General features: G+C 40.3%; 2 non-coding genes and 1 pseudogene across 2 annotated transcripts; 2 read left to right on the top strand and 1 right to left on the bottom strand.

The window, feature by feature from the left end:
• Window positions 1-18,830, top strand: part of LOC134328237 (NACHT, LRR and PYD domains-containing protein 12-like) — a 228,143-nt pseudogene that overhangs the window by 53,187 nt on the left and 156,126 nt on the right.
• trnam-cau (transfer RNA methionine (anticodon CAU)) lies at window positions 4,550-4,622 on the top strand. Its single transcript has one exon. It is a non-coding gene; the product is annotated as a tRNA-Met (tRNA).
• Window positions 5,355-5,427, bottom strand: trnam-cau (transfer RNA methionine (anticodon CAU)). Its single transcript has one exon. It is a non-coding gene; the product is annotated as a tRNA-Met (tRNA).

An 18,830-nucleotide genomic window follows, 5' to 3' on the forward strand; every position in this document is an offset into this window, starting at 1 on the left:
TAGCACCACTAGATGAGACGATTTCTGTACAACATGTTGAACTTCACCAGGGCCGGAGTGGGCCCCTTTTTCAGCCCGGGAGTTTCATGCCCAAACCCGGCCCACATTTTTTCCATGGAGAAGGATAATAAATAATTGAATAAATGAAACAGCAGATAGCTCTTACAATGCCTTTTTTATTGGGTATATAACAGAAAACACTTCACTTAACCATGTTTAATTCAAATTTAAATCAGATAAAGATTTAAAAGGTAAAAAATGTGATAAAGATGAAAACATATTTACATTTGTACAGGAGCAATAAGTTAACGGTGTCATTGTCTATAGACATGAGACATGGTTTATCTGCTGCTCTGAGGCTAAAAAAAACATTTCATTAAGGGTTAGCCTATTCTGCTGAATAACATAACATGCTTGAAATTATTATTATTATTATTATTATTTTTTAAACAATTTAGCCTATATTATGATGGTGTAAAATTGATTTAGGCTTTAGGCTAATTTGTCTCTATTTGTTAAAATAAATTAGGCTATTGTGCTGACATCTTTCTGAATGTCTAAACAATGTAACATATATCATGTATAATCTCTACGTTATATTTTACATTACAAATAACTATCTTAGTTTAAATAACTGTTAGACTATCCTCTACCCGTCCCTTCAGTAGTCAGGATCATCAGTACAGTAGCGTCGAAATAAAATCATTCCATTAATGAGTTAGGCTATTTAATACATTACACTTCAAATTATGTTTATTACCTAGTCAGCCATAGGTCTCCGCATCATCTTAAAACTTTCACGAACTTTGGATCTACAAGTGTCAAGATCATTTTTCCCAACCGGCCCAAACTCGAGATTGACATGAGCCGGCCCATCGGGAATCCTCCCGAATCTCCAGATTAGCCACTCCGGGCCTGAACTTCACTTTAAAAGTCAGTTGAATGTGTTTTACTGTAGTAAGAATGAAAGTTTGAGCTGATCTTTGTGTCATTGTGTAGCTTTGATGAAGAAAAGGCCGCTGGGTCAGTGTGTAACAGGAGGTTTGGAGTGAAGGTGGGTGTGTGTGGATAAAAGCTTACAGCACCATCCAAGTACTAACCAGGCCCGACCCTGCTTAGCTTCCGAGATCAGACGAGATCGGGTGTTCTCAGGGTGGTTCTCTGAAGCCAGAATTAAAGATGAACAGGGTGATATTCTTACTTTCAGTGATTAAATTACTCAGGTTAGAAAGTCCTGAAACACAGCACACGCTCACCTGACTCGCTCTCAACCATGCCGCCTTTAATCGTTAAGGTGTGTGTGGCCCATACAAGGATCAAACCCACGACATTGGCGTCATTAGCACCACGCTCTAACCAACTGAGCTAACCGGCCAGTTCAGCTATTTGCTTTAGATCTTTGTACATAATTCTACACTAACTCCATTCAACCAGCTGCATGGCAGCACAAAAACCATTTGAGATTCTGCACACTTTTAGTGAAGATCTGTAAAAATGAGCAGCTCCTAAACTGAATTTGGTTGTTATTGCACCAGAAATGCAGCAGTTTCATATTACTGTAATGATCCGAGATCTCAGTCCGACTGTCTAGTCATTTCTTATGTTCAGACTTTCTTAATACACATCTAACAGGTTTTGTGGGTATATATATATATATATATATATATATATATATAATGTATGTGTGTGTGTTCAATTCCCAGGTGGAGCTGTCGGGGTTTTTTCTATGTGGAGTTTGCATGTTCTCCCTGTATCTGTGTGGATTTCCTCCGGATGCTTCGGTTTCCTCCCACAGTCCATAGATGTGCAAGTGAGGTGAATTGGAGATACTGAATTGTCCATGACTGTTTGTCTTTTATTCATTATCAAATGTTATATGTCAGACCATCATAAATTTTCCTGTCAATTGATTAATTTGATGTTACAGTATTAACATGTCTTTCTCCAAAAAAACATATTTGTTGTAAATGCGAGGAGGAACTTTGATTTTTTTTTTATTCGTATGTTTATTATAGCAGATTATCAAGACTTAAAGTTATTACAGAATTTATCAGTGTCAAGCTGGCAGCAATGGGGTATGAAATATATATGCTGTTCAGTTCAAAACCTTGTATCGCGTTACAAAAGAAAGAAAAAAAAATTCAATTTGAAGTCAAATGTAAAAAGATTTTATTTCAAGTCTTTTTAACACCATTCAAGTGGTCTATTTATCATGAAATGAATGTTAAACAACTGCCAGATTCACAAAATGTGAGAAACAGCAAAAACTGTTTTACACACTCAATGTAGAAGCACTTTGTAGTTCAACAATTACTGACTGTAGTCTATCTGGTTCTCTACATGCTTTGTTAGCCCCTTTCACCCTGTTCTTTAATGGTCAGGACCTCCACAAAGCAGGTATTATTTAGGTGGTGGATCATTCTCAGCACTGCAGTGACACTGACATGGTGGTGGTATGTTAGTGTGTGTTGTGCTGGTTTGAGTGGATCAGACACAGCAGTGCTGCTGGAGTTTTTAAACACCTCAATCAGTGCTGGACTGAGAATCGTCCACCAACCAAAAATATCCAACCAACAGCGCCCCGTGGGCAGTGTCCTGTGACCACTGATGAAGGTCTAGAAGATGACCAACTAAAAAAAGCAGCAATAGATGAGCGATCGTCTCTGACTTTACATCTACAAGGTGGATCAACTAGGTAGGAGTGTCTAATAGAGTGGACAGTGAGTATAGGACACGGTATTTAAAAACTCCAGCAGCACTGCTGTGTCTGATCCACTCATACCAGCACAACACACACTAACACACCACCACTATGTCAGCGTCACTGCAGTGCGAGTATAAACTATAATATATATTTACAATATTTAAATGTACACGTTCTTTAAAAAATTGCAGACAAAAACGAATGTTTAGCTCCATCCCTTGACAACTGGTCCAATCTCATGACACAGTAAACAGCTGATTTATGCTCCCAGAAATGGACATAGCGATCACTGTGTCGTACAACTTATGCTCTTTTACCCGCAGGATGCAGCGTTCAACATGTACTCTGAGAATGTTCCGATCCACCCCGATCTTGTTTTTGAAAAGGCAAAACCTTCTTACTAATTTTAGAACTCAAACTCTATATATTCGCCGCTATACGACACGTTGTGTTTAGAAATTTGCCGGTGTTTAGAACAAACCGGAAGCTAGACTGCCCGACTAACACTAAACGGAAACGCGTCACAGAGCTTGCGTGCATAGAGCCTATTAAACTCTTCTGTTTGTGTCTTGTTTTGCCGATCGTGTTTGTGCTCCTTATTTCTCGATATTATCGATACCAACGTTGGTACTGGTATCGGATCGATACTAGTGTGATGGGATCAATACTTTAGTTTTTCTTTTTCTTTTAGTTTTTAGATTTTATGGAAATAATAGTGTAAACTATAAGTATAGATGCACCTTATGCACTTTGCGCACCCTAGGCAAATGAATCAGAGCATGTAGTGAGGCTCTAATTCCATGTTTTGGTGAATGAGAGCTCTTTTCTTTTGACTTTGTGCTTATAAATGTAAAAAGAATAGCATCATTTTTTTATTTTAAATCGACAAGGAAACATATATTCGGTCACTACACACAACACAACTATGAGTGGTGATACGCCATGATGGTAACGTTGTGAGAGAGTAAAGCACCAGAAACAAGAAATTGGAACGCTTTAAACAACTGAATATATTTACAACCCTTCTGAGAGCAGCTACTTAGAAAAAAATTTATTACGAATATACACATAAAGGTCATGAAAATTCATTCAGATCTAGCAATTTAATGATGCATCTACCTTAATTATTAAAAAGTATCAGTATCGGATTGATATCGGCGATACTGGCCCTGTATTTACTTGGTATCGGATCGATACCAAATTTTGCAGTATCGCACAACACTAGCATCAAGTAATCACTCAGCTCAGCTTTGGTTTCGTCCTCTTGTGACTGGGGGGTGGATGGAGGGGGCACGTTCTGCTTCTAACAATATGGACTACAATTCCCATGCTCCCACGGGCTGTCACGTGACTATCACATGTCCCGGTCAGCCAATCTTGATCACGCTCATCAGCTCCGGAATTTTGATTCAGTTCGGCTGTGTTTGATTCAGTGAATCTTAATGAAACTCTTCTGTTTGTGTCTCGTTTTGCCGATCGTGTTTGTGCTCTTTTTTTTTCTTAATCTAACCGTTACGGACACTTGTTGTCTTCCGTTTACTGTTTTAGTCTATCTGGTTTTAGACTAAACCTGATTTTGTACACTGTTTTGCCCTTTTGATATTAAACTTTCCCTGATTTATATTCCATGAGCGTCTGGTCAGTTTCTGCCTAGTGGCATGTTGGTATTTTAATTAAAATATAAAGTATGTAAACAATCGTGATTGTCTCATTTCTAACATCGTGTGAAAACGTTCATGCAAATTAACCGAATCGTGAAAATCGCCCAGCACTAGTTTGATTCTCATCCAGATTTAGATTCTGCTTTTCAATATTATATTCACATGTCTCCACATGTCTTTGTCAGCCTCGTTAGCACAGTAGGTAGTGCATCAGTCTCATAATCTGAAGGTCGTGAGTTCGACCCTCACACGGGGCAAGGCCTTTCAGAGACCAGTTTAGTTGCTGAGCCTAATCTAAGCCCAGTTAGCAGACTGGTTTCATGTCATTTAGTGACTTTCATCAGCACTGTAAATAGAACAAGTAGCGAACATACACTTACAGACAGAAGGGTGTGAGTTTGATTCTCATCCAGTTCGTGGTGCTCACATTCAGATTCTGCTCTTCAACATTGTGCCTAAACTACAACTACAAAAACTGCCAGATTCAGTCTAAATGTGTAGATGTCAGTCTCGTTATTGCAGTAGGTAGCGCATCAGTCTCATTATCTGAAGGTCGTGAGTTTGATCCTCACACGGGCCAAGGCAGTTGAGGGATCAGTTTAGTTACTGTTCCTAATCCAGTGTTTCTTAAAGTGAGGGGGGCGCAGTGGCATGACAGGGGAGCCAAGTCTGACGGGCGGAGAAAAGAAGCGTGGAACCAATGTTTTAACATCTGAATCTTTTTTATGGTGTATAATAAACAAACTGCTTTCAGGTTAGCAGTATTCATTCTGATAGAGAGTCTAGATCAGGGGTGCACAATACGTCGATCGCACAGTACACGCTGGTACATCACTCCTCATTTAAACAGGTCAGCGTGACTGACATGAAATGTGGCCACTGTTTCTTTAATTTGCGGTTTGTTACCATAACTATGCCTCAGCATGTCTAATCGCCGCTAATTTAACTGGGCTTAGATTAGGCTCAGCAACTAAGGGCCTCAAGGACCTTGCCCCGTGTGAGGATCGAACTCACGACCTTCAGATTATGAGACTGACACGCTACCTACTGCGCTAACGAGGCTGACAAAGACATGTAGAGACATCAAAATCCGACCGTTTCATTGGCTGAAGTTTAGGCACAATATTGAAAAACAGAATCTAAATCTAAGCATCAAGGCAGTTGAGGGACCAGTTTAGTTGCAGCCCAGTTAGCAGGCTGGTATCATGTCATTTAGTGACTTTCATCAGCACTGTAAATAGAACAGGTAGTGAACATACATCTACAGTCAGAAGGGTGTGAGTTTTATTCTCATCTTGTTCTTGATGCTTACATTAGATTCTGCTTTTCAGTATTGTACCTAAACTTCAGCCGAAGTACTTAGACAGTGATTCCATCAGGTTTTGGTGCTAAGCTAACAGTTAGCACCTTGCCATTCAAAACCATGGGGTGGGTTGGCATAACGCGCAAGCATGTCAATATAATATCTCTGTGTACCGAATACGGTTACATTCACTGACAAGCCTGAACTTGCAAAAAAAAAACACACTTGTGCAAGTTTATAGAATATAATATTATCTCTCTCTCTCTCTCTGTGTGTGTGTGTGTGTGTGTGTGTGATGTGTTTCGGATTTGAATTCCGACAATAAACAGCTTTTATTATGACTGATTAATTCCCCGTACTGATGTGAAGCAGAATGGGTGTATTACAGCCGATAAGAACGCCACAAAAATGAAAACATATTAAACATATATATATAACGGCTCCCAGAGATGCGACTCGCTTCATTTGAAAGAGCCGTTCATTAGAATCAAATCTGATTTTCAATATTGTGCCTAAACTTCAGCCAAAGAAACGGTCGGATTCAGACGTCTCCACATGTTTTTGTCTACTTATGTTCATGTCAGCCTTGTTAGCGCAGTAGGTAGCGTGTCAGTCTCATAGGTCGTGAGTTCGATCCTCACACGGGGCAAGGCCTTTGAGGGACTGGTTTAGTTGCTGAGCCTAATCTAAGCCCAGTTAGCAGACTGATTTTATGTAATTTTGTGACTTTCATCAGCACTGTAAATAGAACAGGTGGAGAGCATTCCTACAGTCAGAAGGGTGTGAGTTTGATTCTAGGGCTGCATGATATTGGAAAAAACTGACATTGCGATTTTTTTCCCAGCGATATATATATTGCGATTTAAAAAAAAAGCAGGAATTTTCACCACATCATTATAATTAGAGATGGGACGTCCGGGGTTTTTGGCACCAATTCCGATCTCCGATCACCTTTCAGGGACATCTGCCGATAGCCGATTGCGACCGGGGGGGGGGGGGGGGGGGGGGGGGGCGGCGGGGGGGGGGGGGGGGGGGGGGGGGGTGGTTAGCAGTAAATAAAATAAATAAACTTAAAAAGAGCCTCACAGTGAAGATAAACCGGAGCAGCGCGCGCGCGTGTGTGTGTGTTTGTGTGTGTGTGTGCCCTTAGAAGAGACGCTTTGTTCACAGTATCGCTATAAGTGATTCATTGATTCACGAGTCATTTTTCGCGAAGTGTAAGTTTCTCTTCTCAGTTATCTCTCCGTGTTTACTGTTATTAATTAAATGTCGTGGTTTTAAATAAACACCAACTACTACAGAACATTTTGTGTGACTCTCTTACATTAAAAAGCTTCATTAAAAAGCTTCATTAAACTGCTATTACCACAGATCTGTAACCGACCGTCAGACTCGTTCCGTCTAAGGAGCTAAAAGTTCAGCAGATGATCCTGAACTAACGAATTTGGTAATGAATAAACTTTTGCCTCTGATTGGCTCTGTAACGTTTTCTGTTCTCATCTAAATCACAAGCAAGAACCGCTTCCGATTTACCAAAGTGAACCAGGAGTTTATATAACGTGCTGATAGAATCGACTCAGATGTGACCGGGTTGAATTATCTTTTTAAAGTAAATATTACAATCAGCAAAATTACATCGTATGTATGATGCACAACGTTAATGATGTTATTTTAGGTCATGAAGAGCTTTCACTGTGGTTTCTGTACGATAGTTGATGAATGGTGATGTGATGGTTGGCGCGTCGTAGCTCAAAGTCTGGATCAATCCACTGAGCTGTTAACTTAACGTGATCTTTATATATCACACGATCGGATCGGCTACTTTTAGAAAATATCGCCGATCGCCGATAGCATATTTTGATTAAAAATCGGCCGATACCGATTCATAGCCGATCGATCGTCCCATCTCTAATTATAATATTAATAATGCATGTATCTTACTCTAAATAAGGGGCTCATCTGTGATAAAGGGTGGTGCCTACAAGGGATACAAAAGATTATGACAAGCTGCATCTTTGTACTGGGTTGAAACTGAGCATTAAACTAAGAAAGCTTCAATATCACATAAGGGAATGAACAGGATTGACAAAATGGGTCAATTAGGGGTGGTTTCCCGGACAGGGTTTAACTTAAGACAGGAGTAGGCCTTAATCTGGAATAGTAAATCCTGTCTTTAAAAAAGACTTTCTGAAACACAGATTAACTACTGATTACTAACACCTGGACTATGGAGTCCCAAACTAGCTTAAAACTAGCTACGGCTCAGTGTTGGGACCGTTGCTGTTTCTTATTTACATCCTGCACCTTGGTGAAATATTTTGTCATCATGGGTTACATTTTCACTGCTACGCTGACGACACCCAGGTTTATCTAAACCTTATACCATCTGATCCATTTCCACCACCATCCCTCACCGAGTGCATCTGTGATCTTAACTCATGGCTGTGTGCAAACTTTCTTCTACTGAATGCCCATAAGACGGAGTATCTCATTATTGGCTCTAAATTGGTTGTCTCTTCTCTCACTAACACATCCCTCACTATTGCCGGTATCTCTGTTCAGTCTTAAATAATAATAATAATAATACATTTTATTTATATAGCGCTTTTCAAGATACTCAAAGACGCTTTACATAAGACAAATAATCAAAACAAATACGTACATACACCATACAAATCATAGTACAAAATCAAAATAGTACATCAACATCAAGAATAATTAAGATAAAAACAAAGAGAGCAGCATAAGACAGTTCATTAAAAATTAGCTAAATTATGAGAGAGAACAACAAATATAGAACAATTTCTTAAAATTAGACAGAAACAGGACAGATTCACATGCAATCAGGAAACTGAAAACTTTACAAGTTTTAGGATCTAGGACTTCACATTTCTGTCGTGATCGAAGTATAAAAACTATTAAAAAGAATAGCAAAAATAAAAGCATTTATTTCGTGTTGTTACAAGTTAAATGCCACTCTGAATAGATGAGTTTTGAGAAGTGACTTGAATTTGGACAGGTCAGGACACTCTCGTAGGTGTTTGGGGAGAGCATTCCATAAAGATGGAGCAGCTATGGAAAAGGCCCTGTCACCCCAGGTCCGGTGCTTGGTCCTAGAGGGTATGGACAGTAGGTTAGCCTCAGAAGAGCGAAGGCTACGGGAGGGAATGTGCTGATGGAGCAGGTCGGTGAGGTAGGATGGGGCCTGATTATGGAGAGCTTTGTGAGTGAATAGAAGAATTTTGAATTGAATGCGTTGAGCAACGGGAAGCCAATGAAGTTTTTGGAGAACAGGTGTAATATGATCACGGGAGCGAGTATGAGTAAGGAGGCGAGCAGCTGAATTCTGGATCCATAAAGGATGCTATTGCAATAATCAATTCTGGATGTAATAAAAGCATGAATCAAGGTTTCGGCGGCAGAAAAGGAGAGTGATGGACGTAGACGTGCTATGTTTTTTAGATGAAAGAAAGCAGTTTTGGTGATGTGATTTACATGGCGGTCAAAAGAGAGGTTGCTATCAAAAATTACACCAAGATTTCGGATGTTAGAAGACGGAGACAAAGTGTCATTATCAATGGTAATTTGAAAATTTTTTGTGGTTTTTGCCAGGGTTGTAGGACCTACGATGATCATATCAGATTTTTCACAGTTTAATTTGAGGAAATTAGCTTTCATCCACAATTTCATTTCAGTGATGCAATTTGTCAGAGTGGAGTGAAGCTCAGTATTAATGGATTTGGAGGAGATGTAAAGCTGAATATCATCAGCATAGCAGTGGAAATGTAAACCATGCCGACGTATGATGTCACCAAGGGGGAGCATATAAAGAATAAACAAAAGGGGACCTAACACTGAGCCTTGGGGAACGCCTTGGGACAGTGGAGCAATGGCAGAACTACAATTGTTGATATTAACAAACTGTTGTCTGTTTACGAGATATGACCTTAACCACAAAAGGGCAGTACCAGTGATGTTGACAGAGGATTCAAGGCGGGACAGAAGAATGGAGTGATTAATGGTGTCAAAAGCTGCAGTAAGATCAAGGAGGACGAGAATATTAATTTGTCCAGAGTCTGAGGAAAGAAGAAGGTCATTTGTGACTTTGAGGAGGGCTGACTCAGTGCTGTGCTGGGGGCGGAAACCAGACTGAAATGATTCAAATAGATTATTGGAATTTAGGTGATCTTTGAGCTGTGAGGCAACAACACGTTCCAGTATTTTCGACAGAAATGGAAGATTGGAAATGGGCCGAAAGTTACTCATAATGTTAGAGTCAAGTCCAGGTTTTTTAAGTATGGGAGTAACAGCAGCCAATTTGAGTGATTGAGGGACTGAGCCAGAACTAAGAGAGGAATTGATTATCTCTGTGATAAGTGATGAGATAACTGGAAAACAACCCTTAACAAGTTTTGATGGAGCAGGATCCAAAACACAAGTGGAGCTTCGCATCCCTGTTAAGATCTCAGATAGGTCCAAATGAGACACAGGTGAGAACTGAGACAGAGGCTGGGTAATAAATTGAGGTGAGATAGGCGGAGAAACAGAGATGACAGGGGAAACTGTCAGAAAATTGTGGATATTCTCAACTTTTGTTTGAAAAAATGAGAGGTAAGAGTTACACTTGTCAACTGTAAAGGAATTGGTAGTATTGTCAACTGGTTTGAGAAGTTTATTTATTGTGGAAAAGAGAGTCTTAGGATTTGTTGATCCAGCATGTATGAGTTCGGAATAGTAAGTGGATCGGGCTGCCGTAAGAGCGTCTTTGTAATGTTGAAGATAATCAGAATAAATCTGATAATGTACTGTTAGACCGGTTTTCTTATAAAGTCTTTCAAGCTGGCGTTTACGGGATTTCATTTGGTGAAGCTCAATTGTGTACCATGGTGCAGAATGACTAAATGAAACAAATTTGGTTCTCAAAGGAGCCAGCTCATCAAGACATGAGGCGAGTATGTCATTATAGTGATCGACAAGGTCAGATGAAGTACTAGACAGTACAGGACAGACAGACATCTTTTTAACAAGAGAATCTGAGAAAGCAGAGGGAGAGATATATTGAAGATTCCTGAAGGATATTTTACGTTTAGCTCTAGTGATGGGCTTAGTGACCTCAATGTCCATGATGATTGTCAAATGATCAGAGACAGTAAGGTCAAGGCTGGACGGCTGATGAACTAGGACACCAGTAGAGCAGACAAGGTCAAGAGTATGACCTTTTTTATGAGTTGGAAAATTTATATGTTGTGTGAAATTAAAACACTGTAACAATTTCAAAAATTCCCTGGCAAATTTACAGTTGTTGTCATCAATATGGATGTTAAAATCACCCATAAGCAGTACAGAGGATGAAAGGGCACGAAGCTGGGTTAAAAAAATCTGAAAAATCAGAGAGAAAGGAAGCGTTTGGCTTTGGCGGACGATAAACTACAGCAGTGACCAGAGGAGTAGGCCCTGACAACTTGAAAGCCAGGTGTTCAAAAGAAAGAGCAGCAGGAAAAGACAAAGTGGTTATTTTAATATCATCCCTATAGACTGCAGCAACACCACCACCTCGCCCTTCCATACGAGGTTCATCAATATACGAGTATCCCATTGGCGTGGTCTGATTTAACGTAAAATAATCCAAGGGTTTATGCCAAGTTTCAGTGAGACAGAAAAAGTCTAGTTCACTGTCAGATATAAATTCACTGAGTACAGTACTTTTTGTGTTGAGTGAACGAACATTAAGCAATGCCATTTTCAAGTGGTATTGTTGTGTAGTTGGCTGTGAGGAACGAGGAAGAGAACGGAGATTTGCAAAGTCCACTCCGCGTTTCCCATCCCACTCCGTGGACAGCGTTGTCATGGAGACTACACCGCTACTGGTGTGCAAGGCAGCAGCGCTCTGATGACGTGTTTGCGGAGCGACAGTGCGCACGGCTGACCAGAAGGATGGAATAGCGTTACCGTTTCGAAAATAAACAAGCTTTCTCCGGGAGCCCCTGTGAATATAACGAGGCCGGCGAAGGAGTCCAAGCTGTTTGATGACTGAAATACACGATGGAGTAGTGCAGTTGTTGAACTTCCTCAGCTGGTCAAAGGAATAGTTCAACATCGTGCCGATCCCAGGAAAACTCATCCACCGTTCACCACCGGCCGCAGACGCGATGTACAGTAGAAAGAACAAAAAGTATCAAAAGCACAAATAAAAGTATCAAAAGTAACATAAAAGAAATAGATCCACAAGGTGTGTAAAAAGATGAAAACGAAAAACGATAAAAATACAATAAAATACGGTAAAATACGGTAACGGTAGCGGCAGCCAAATGCGCCAGCGTCCACCATCACCATGGCAATATGTACAAACATGTCTATTATACATAGCACTCTATAATATACAATAGACTACATGTCTATTATAATGTTCCAAAATCATAACATCATATATATAATAATATAAAACTCATTACCAATGTTTTCCTGAGATATTTCTCACTTTTAACACTGGTAAGAAATGGGAAACTAAAACTGAGTTAACTCATTAAACTGACATGACTTACTACAGGTCAATGTACAAACAATTTGCAAATACATTTATTAACATGCACATGTGTATTCACAAAATGGTGACTGCATTACAATTAGCCATGAGTTTAATGCAACTAACGAGCTGGGGCTTCATTCACACACACACACACACACACACACACACACACACACACACACACACACACACACACACGCACAACCACACACAAACTTGCATGCACATACACTAACACGCGCACACACGAGAACCACACACATAAACACACACACACACACTTATACACACTCACTTATACACACACACACTTATACACAAACACACGATTATACACACACACACTCACTTATACACACACACTCACTTATACACACAAACTCACTCACTTATACACACACACTCACTTATACACATACACAAGATTATACACACACTCACTCACTTATACACACACACACTCACTTATACACACACACTCACTCACTTATACACACACACACACACTTATACACACACAATCACTTATACACACTCACTTATACACACACACACACACTTATACACAAACACACGATTATACACACACACACTCACTTATACACACACACTCACTTATACACAGACACTCACTCACTTATACACACACACTCACTTATACACATACACAAGATTATACACACACTCACTCACTTATACACACACACTCACTTATATACACACACACTCACTCACTTATACACACACACTTATACACACACAATCACTTATACACACACACTCACTTATACACACACACACACACACTTATACACACACACGCTCACTTATACACACACACACTCACTTATACACGCAAACACTCACTTATACACACACACTCACTTATACACACACACACACACACTTATACACACACACACACACATATACACACACACACTCACTTATACACACACACAATCACTTATACACACACACACTCACTTATACACACACACGATTATACACACACACACTCACTTTTACACACACACTCACTTATACACACACACACACAAGATTATACACACACTCACTCACTTATACACACACACTCACTTACAGGGGTTGGACAAAATAACTGAAACACCTGGTTTTAGACCACAATAATTTATTAGTATGGTGTAGGGCCTCCTTTTGCGGCCAATACAGCGTCAATTCGTCTTGGAAATGACATATACAAGTCCTGCACAGTGGTCAGAGGGATTTTAAGCCATTCTTCTTGCAGGATAGTGGCCAGGTCACTACGTGATGCTGGTGGAGGAAAACGTTTCCTGACTCGCTTCTCCAAAACACCCCAAAGTGGCTCAATAATATTTAGATCTGGTGACTGTGCAGGCCATGGGAGATGTTCAACTTCACTTTCATGTTCATCAAACCAATCTTTCACCAGTCTTGCTGTGTGTATTGGTGCATTGTCATCCTGATACACGGCACCGTCTTCAGGATACAATGTTTGAACCACTGGATGCACATGGTCCTCCAGAATGGTTCGGTAGTCCTTGGCAGTGATGCACCCATCTAGCACAAGTATTGGGCCAAGGGAATGCCATGATATGGCAGCCCAAACCATCACTGATCCACCCCCATGCTTCACTCTGGGCATGCAACAGTCTGGGTGGTACGCTTCTTTGGGGCTTCTCCACACCGTAACTCTCCCGGATGTGGGGAAAACAGTAAAGGTGGACTCATCAGAGAACAATACATGTTTCACATTGTCCACAGCCCAAGATTTGCGCTCCTTGCACCATTGAAACCGACGTTTGGCATTGGCACGAGTGACTGGGATTTGGGCAGCCGTGGTTTTATGTTTTTTGGATACAATCCGGGTTAGCACCCGAACATCCCTTTCAGACAGCTTCCTCTTGCGTCCACAGTTAATCCTGTTGGATGTGGTTTGTCCTTCTTGGTGGTATGCTGACATTACCCTGGATACCGTGGCTCTTGATACATCACAAAGACTTGCTGTCTTGGTCACAGATGCGCCAGCAAGACGTGCACCAACAATTTGTCCTCTTTTGAACTCTGGTATGTCACACATAATGTTGTGTGCATTGCAATATTTTGAGCAAAACTGTGCTCTTACCCTGCTAATTGAACCTTTACACTCTGCTCTTACTGGTGCAATGTGCAATTAATGAAGATTGGCCACCAGACTGGTCCAATTTAGCCATGAAACCTCCCACACTAAAATGACAAGTGTTTCAGTTTCATTGTCCAACCCCTGTATATATATATATACACAATATAAAGAAGTACTGTTTGTTTGTTTATTAGGATTTTAACCTCATGTTTTACACTTTGGTTACATTCATGACAGGAACGGTAGTTACTCATAACACAAGATTCATCAGTTCTCAAGGTTATATCAAACACATGAACAATTTAGTGTCTCCAATTCACCTCACTTGCATGTCTTTGGACTGTGGGAGGAAACCGGAGCACCCGGATGAAACCTACGCGGACATGGGGAGAACATGCAAACAACACAAAAATGACCCAGACCACCCCACCTGGGGATCGAACCCAGAACCTTCTTGCTGGATCTTGTGACCTTGGCTGATGATCTACACCGGCTGTTAGATGCTGCAGAGTAGTGTTCATAGTTTTTACTCATGTATGAGAGGTGAATAAGCAAATGTGGCTCAGTGATGGTAGTGGACACTTGAATATCTACAAAAAATACAAGGGACAATCTTTGGGTTATAAAATTATATACGATCAGCCATAACATTAAAACCACCTCTTTGTATGTATACTCTTTTTCTATCAGCTCCACTAACCATATAGTTAACTAACCATTTACTGATTTTCCCTATGGGATTAATAAAGTTATCTATCTATAGGTGCACTTTGTAGCTCTACAGTTTCACTGTCGTCCATCAGTTACTCTGCATACTTTGTTAGCCCCCTTTTACCTTATTCTTCAATAGTCAGGACCTCCACATGACCACCTCAGAGCAGGTATTATTTAGGTGGTGGATTATTCTCAGCACTTCAGTGACACTGACGTGGTGGTGGTGTGTTACTGTGTGTTGTGCTTATATGACTGGGTCAGACACAGCATCGCTGCTGGAGTTTTCAAATACCGTGTCCACTCACTGTCCACTCTTAAATTATACACACCTGCTTTGTTGGTCCACCTTGTGGATGTAGTCAGAGATGGTAGGTCGTCTGTTGCTTATTATTGTATTACTATTATTGTTGTTGTTGTTCTTGCTGCTTATTGTAGCTTTTAAGTTTACGTTATCCACAGTATTCAATGAGCTTCAATTATTTAGCAGCTGTTGTCTAATGCTAGAAACTGTTAGCCTTTTAGCTAACGTTACCTGAAGTGTTTCAGTTCAGACTACCAGTTAACCTGAAACTCACTAGATAACATTACCTAACAGTTTCCATTTCCAAATTACTCTCTATCTTAATCCAAAACTCATTAATAGACTTCCTGCTTACATTTTATCAAGTAAAAAGTTGTTAAGATTAAATGTTTATTTACCTCACACGAACGAACGATTCCTCTTCTTCAACAGCTCGCGTCGCACTGTTGCTATGGTGACGCTCGTTCTGCCGCCGCTGATTCAGAGACTGGACGCTGGGCCACATCCGGACAACCAGCGTCGGCGCGCACGCGTTTCTACGAGCACCAGCCAAACCCAGCTGTGGTAACAACTGGGCCGGATCTGGCTACATTGATTCTGGCCGATTCTGACACTCGGCCGACTGTGCCGATAGAAAAGTGGGAACTGGGCCAGATGATTGTGCTAGCTGGGATGCCACTGCCTCCAGTGGTGTTTAAAGTACTGGAAGGCCATACTTGAGTAAAAGTACAAGTATCTTACCAGAAATGTACTTTGATAGAAGTAAAAGTCACCTTTTAGAATATTACTTAGTAATACTATAACTTAGTAAAAGTCTAAAAGTATCTGATGTTTAATGTACTAATGTAGCAGAATGGGGTTTTGTGTTGATTTCATCTAAATTGCTCTCCAGCTGAGGATGATTTGTAGGTACCCTTTAAATTTACATTTTCATCATTTAGCAGACGCTTTTATCCAAAGCGACTTACACAATGAGCAATTGAGGGTTAAGGGCCTTGCTCAGGGACCCAACAGTGGCAACTTGGTGGTGGCGGGGCTTGAGCCCAGCACCGTAGAGCTTGATTGGCATTTGCCATAGAACACCGGAATTGGCAGATCCGCCACTGGCGCCCAGTGGGTCCTGGGTTCCTCCTGGTGCACGCCTGACCTGAATCCAGTAGAATACCTCTGGGACATTATGTTTTGGTCCATCCGACGCTGCCAAGTTGTGCTTCAGACTGTCCAGGAGCTCAGTGATGCCCTGGTCCAGATCTGGGAGGAGATCCCCAGGACACCATCCGTCGTCTCATTAGGAGCATGCCCCGATGTTGTCAGGCATGCATACAAGCACGTAGAGGCCATACAAACTACTGAGTACCATTTTGAGTTGCTGCAATGAAATTTGGGCTAAATGGACTAGCCTGCTGCATAATTTTTTCGCTTTGATGTTTGGAGTGTCTTTGAATTCAACCCTCTCTATGATGATAATTATCATTTCCATTAAACTATGTGGCATCCTTTAGTTCCTAACACATTACCCAGTCCATATCAGGAAAGATAATCTGCATGATTTTTAAGTGTTCCTTAAATTTTTTTTAACAGTGTATTATATAAACATTCTGATTGTTTCTTTAGGTGTAAATTGTTTATCATGACTTACCAATAATAACTTGTCCACATGCGGTTTGTTTTAGACCTCGCTTGTCTCCCCTGCCGCACCAGTTAAGGCTTTTCGCAAGGTTGGGGGTGAACACCTTGCTGGCAATTCTCCAGATTGTCTTTTTCATGGTATGTCCACCACTTAGTGACAGCATGTTAATCTGAAATAATGCACAGTAATAGAAATGTATAAACTTCATACGTTTTGTTGTTACTATTAAATGTCTTATTTGCATTTTTTTTAAATGTTTTTTTTTAAGTATGAATCCGTATATATAAAGTTACATTCTCCCATTGTCACTCACCCAAATGTTATTTTTATTTTTTTTTCTTGCAATTGTAGTACATTTTTAAAGTTAAAGCTTTCATACACTTAAAAATATAAAACAACAGGAAATATTTGTGAATACTTTGTGAATCATGTCATGGTCTTATTTGATATTGAAATAATTGATAAATGAGCTTTACCATCCTTTGCTTCAGTCCGTTGCTCAGAAGCCTTTCTTCTAAATTTTCTAGGGCTTCTACTGAATCCAGAGGGATGACATTCAAGTCTTCATCATCTTGCTGTTGTGGGGGCAAAATTCGACGACCACCCACAAGAGATTCTACAAGAGATGTCAGGTAATTTATCTTCAGGTCCATCTCTCTCAGTGCCTCCAGGACAGTTCTTTCTACAGCTGCAAAATAAAAATAAAAAATCATTTTACAAGATCTAGTCCATTTTCTATTCATGATTAATGTGTTGTAGGGCTGTTCATTCTAACTGATCAAACTTACGTGCGCACTGATTGGGTATGAACCGCCTTGACAGTCCCTGCTGTATGGTGGGTGCTGTTAAAGCAGAAATTAAAATAAAAAAGAGGCATTTTGCAACCTAAGACGTTGTTCTTACCTACAATATTTATGTATTAATAAACTGATAAATTGCTTTTCTCCTTCTTCAGTAAACTCACTGTTGACATGAGGTAGGACGCCCTGGCCTTGTCCTGTCCCCTGAGAAGCATCTGCCCATGTACACTGGTTGGACATGGGCCACCTTGATGGATCTCGTTGTACGGTAGGTGCTGTTTACAGCGAATAAAAAATTCGAAAATACATGACTTTTTTTGCTTTTTTATTTATTTCTTTTTAATTTTTTTTACAGCGAACCCTTTGAAATTGTCTATATTTCTGCATAAATTTGACCTAAAACTTCATTAGATTTTCACACAAGTCCTAATAGTAGATAGGGAGATTCAAATCAAACAAATAAGACACAAATATTAGACTTGGTCATTTATTTATTGAGGAAAATGATGCAATATAACATATCTGTGAGTGAATCTTCAGGATTAGCAGATAATTTGAAGGTGAAATTAGAGTGTTTTAAATCAATGGGATGACAATCAGGTATGAGTGGCACCCTGTTTTATTTAAAGAACAGGGATCTATCAAAGTCTGCTCTTCACAGCACACATTTGTGGAAGTGTATCATGGCACGAACAAAGGAGATTTCTGAGAGAAGTCATTGATTCTCATCAGGCTGGAAAGGGTTACAAAACAATCTCTAAAGAGTTTGGACTCCACCAATACACAGTCAGACAGATTGTGTGCAAATGTTGGAAATTCAAGACCATTGTTACCTTCCCCAGGAGTGGTCGACCAACAGTGATCACGACAAGAGCAAGGTGTGTAATAGTCCGTAAGGTCACGAAGGAACCCAAAGTAACTTATAAGCAAGTAAAGGCCTCTCTCACATTGGCTAATGTTGATGTTCATGAGTCCACCATCAGGAGAACACTGAACAACAGTGGTGTGCATGGCAGGGTTGCAAGGAGAAAGCTGCTGCTCTCCAAAAAAGAACATTGCTGCTCGT

Source organism: Trichomycterus rosablanca, chromosome 15 (genome assembly GCF_030014385.1).
Source record: "Trichomycterus rosablanca isolate fTriRos1 chromosome 15, fTriRos1.hap1, whole genome shotgun sequence".
NCBI lineage: Eukaryota > Metazoa > Chordata > Actinopteri > Siluriformes > Trichomycteridae > Trichomycterus > Trichomycterus rosablanca.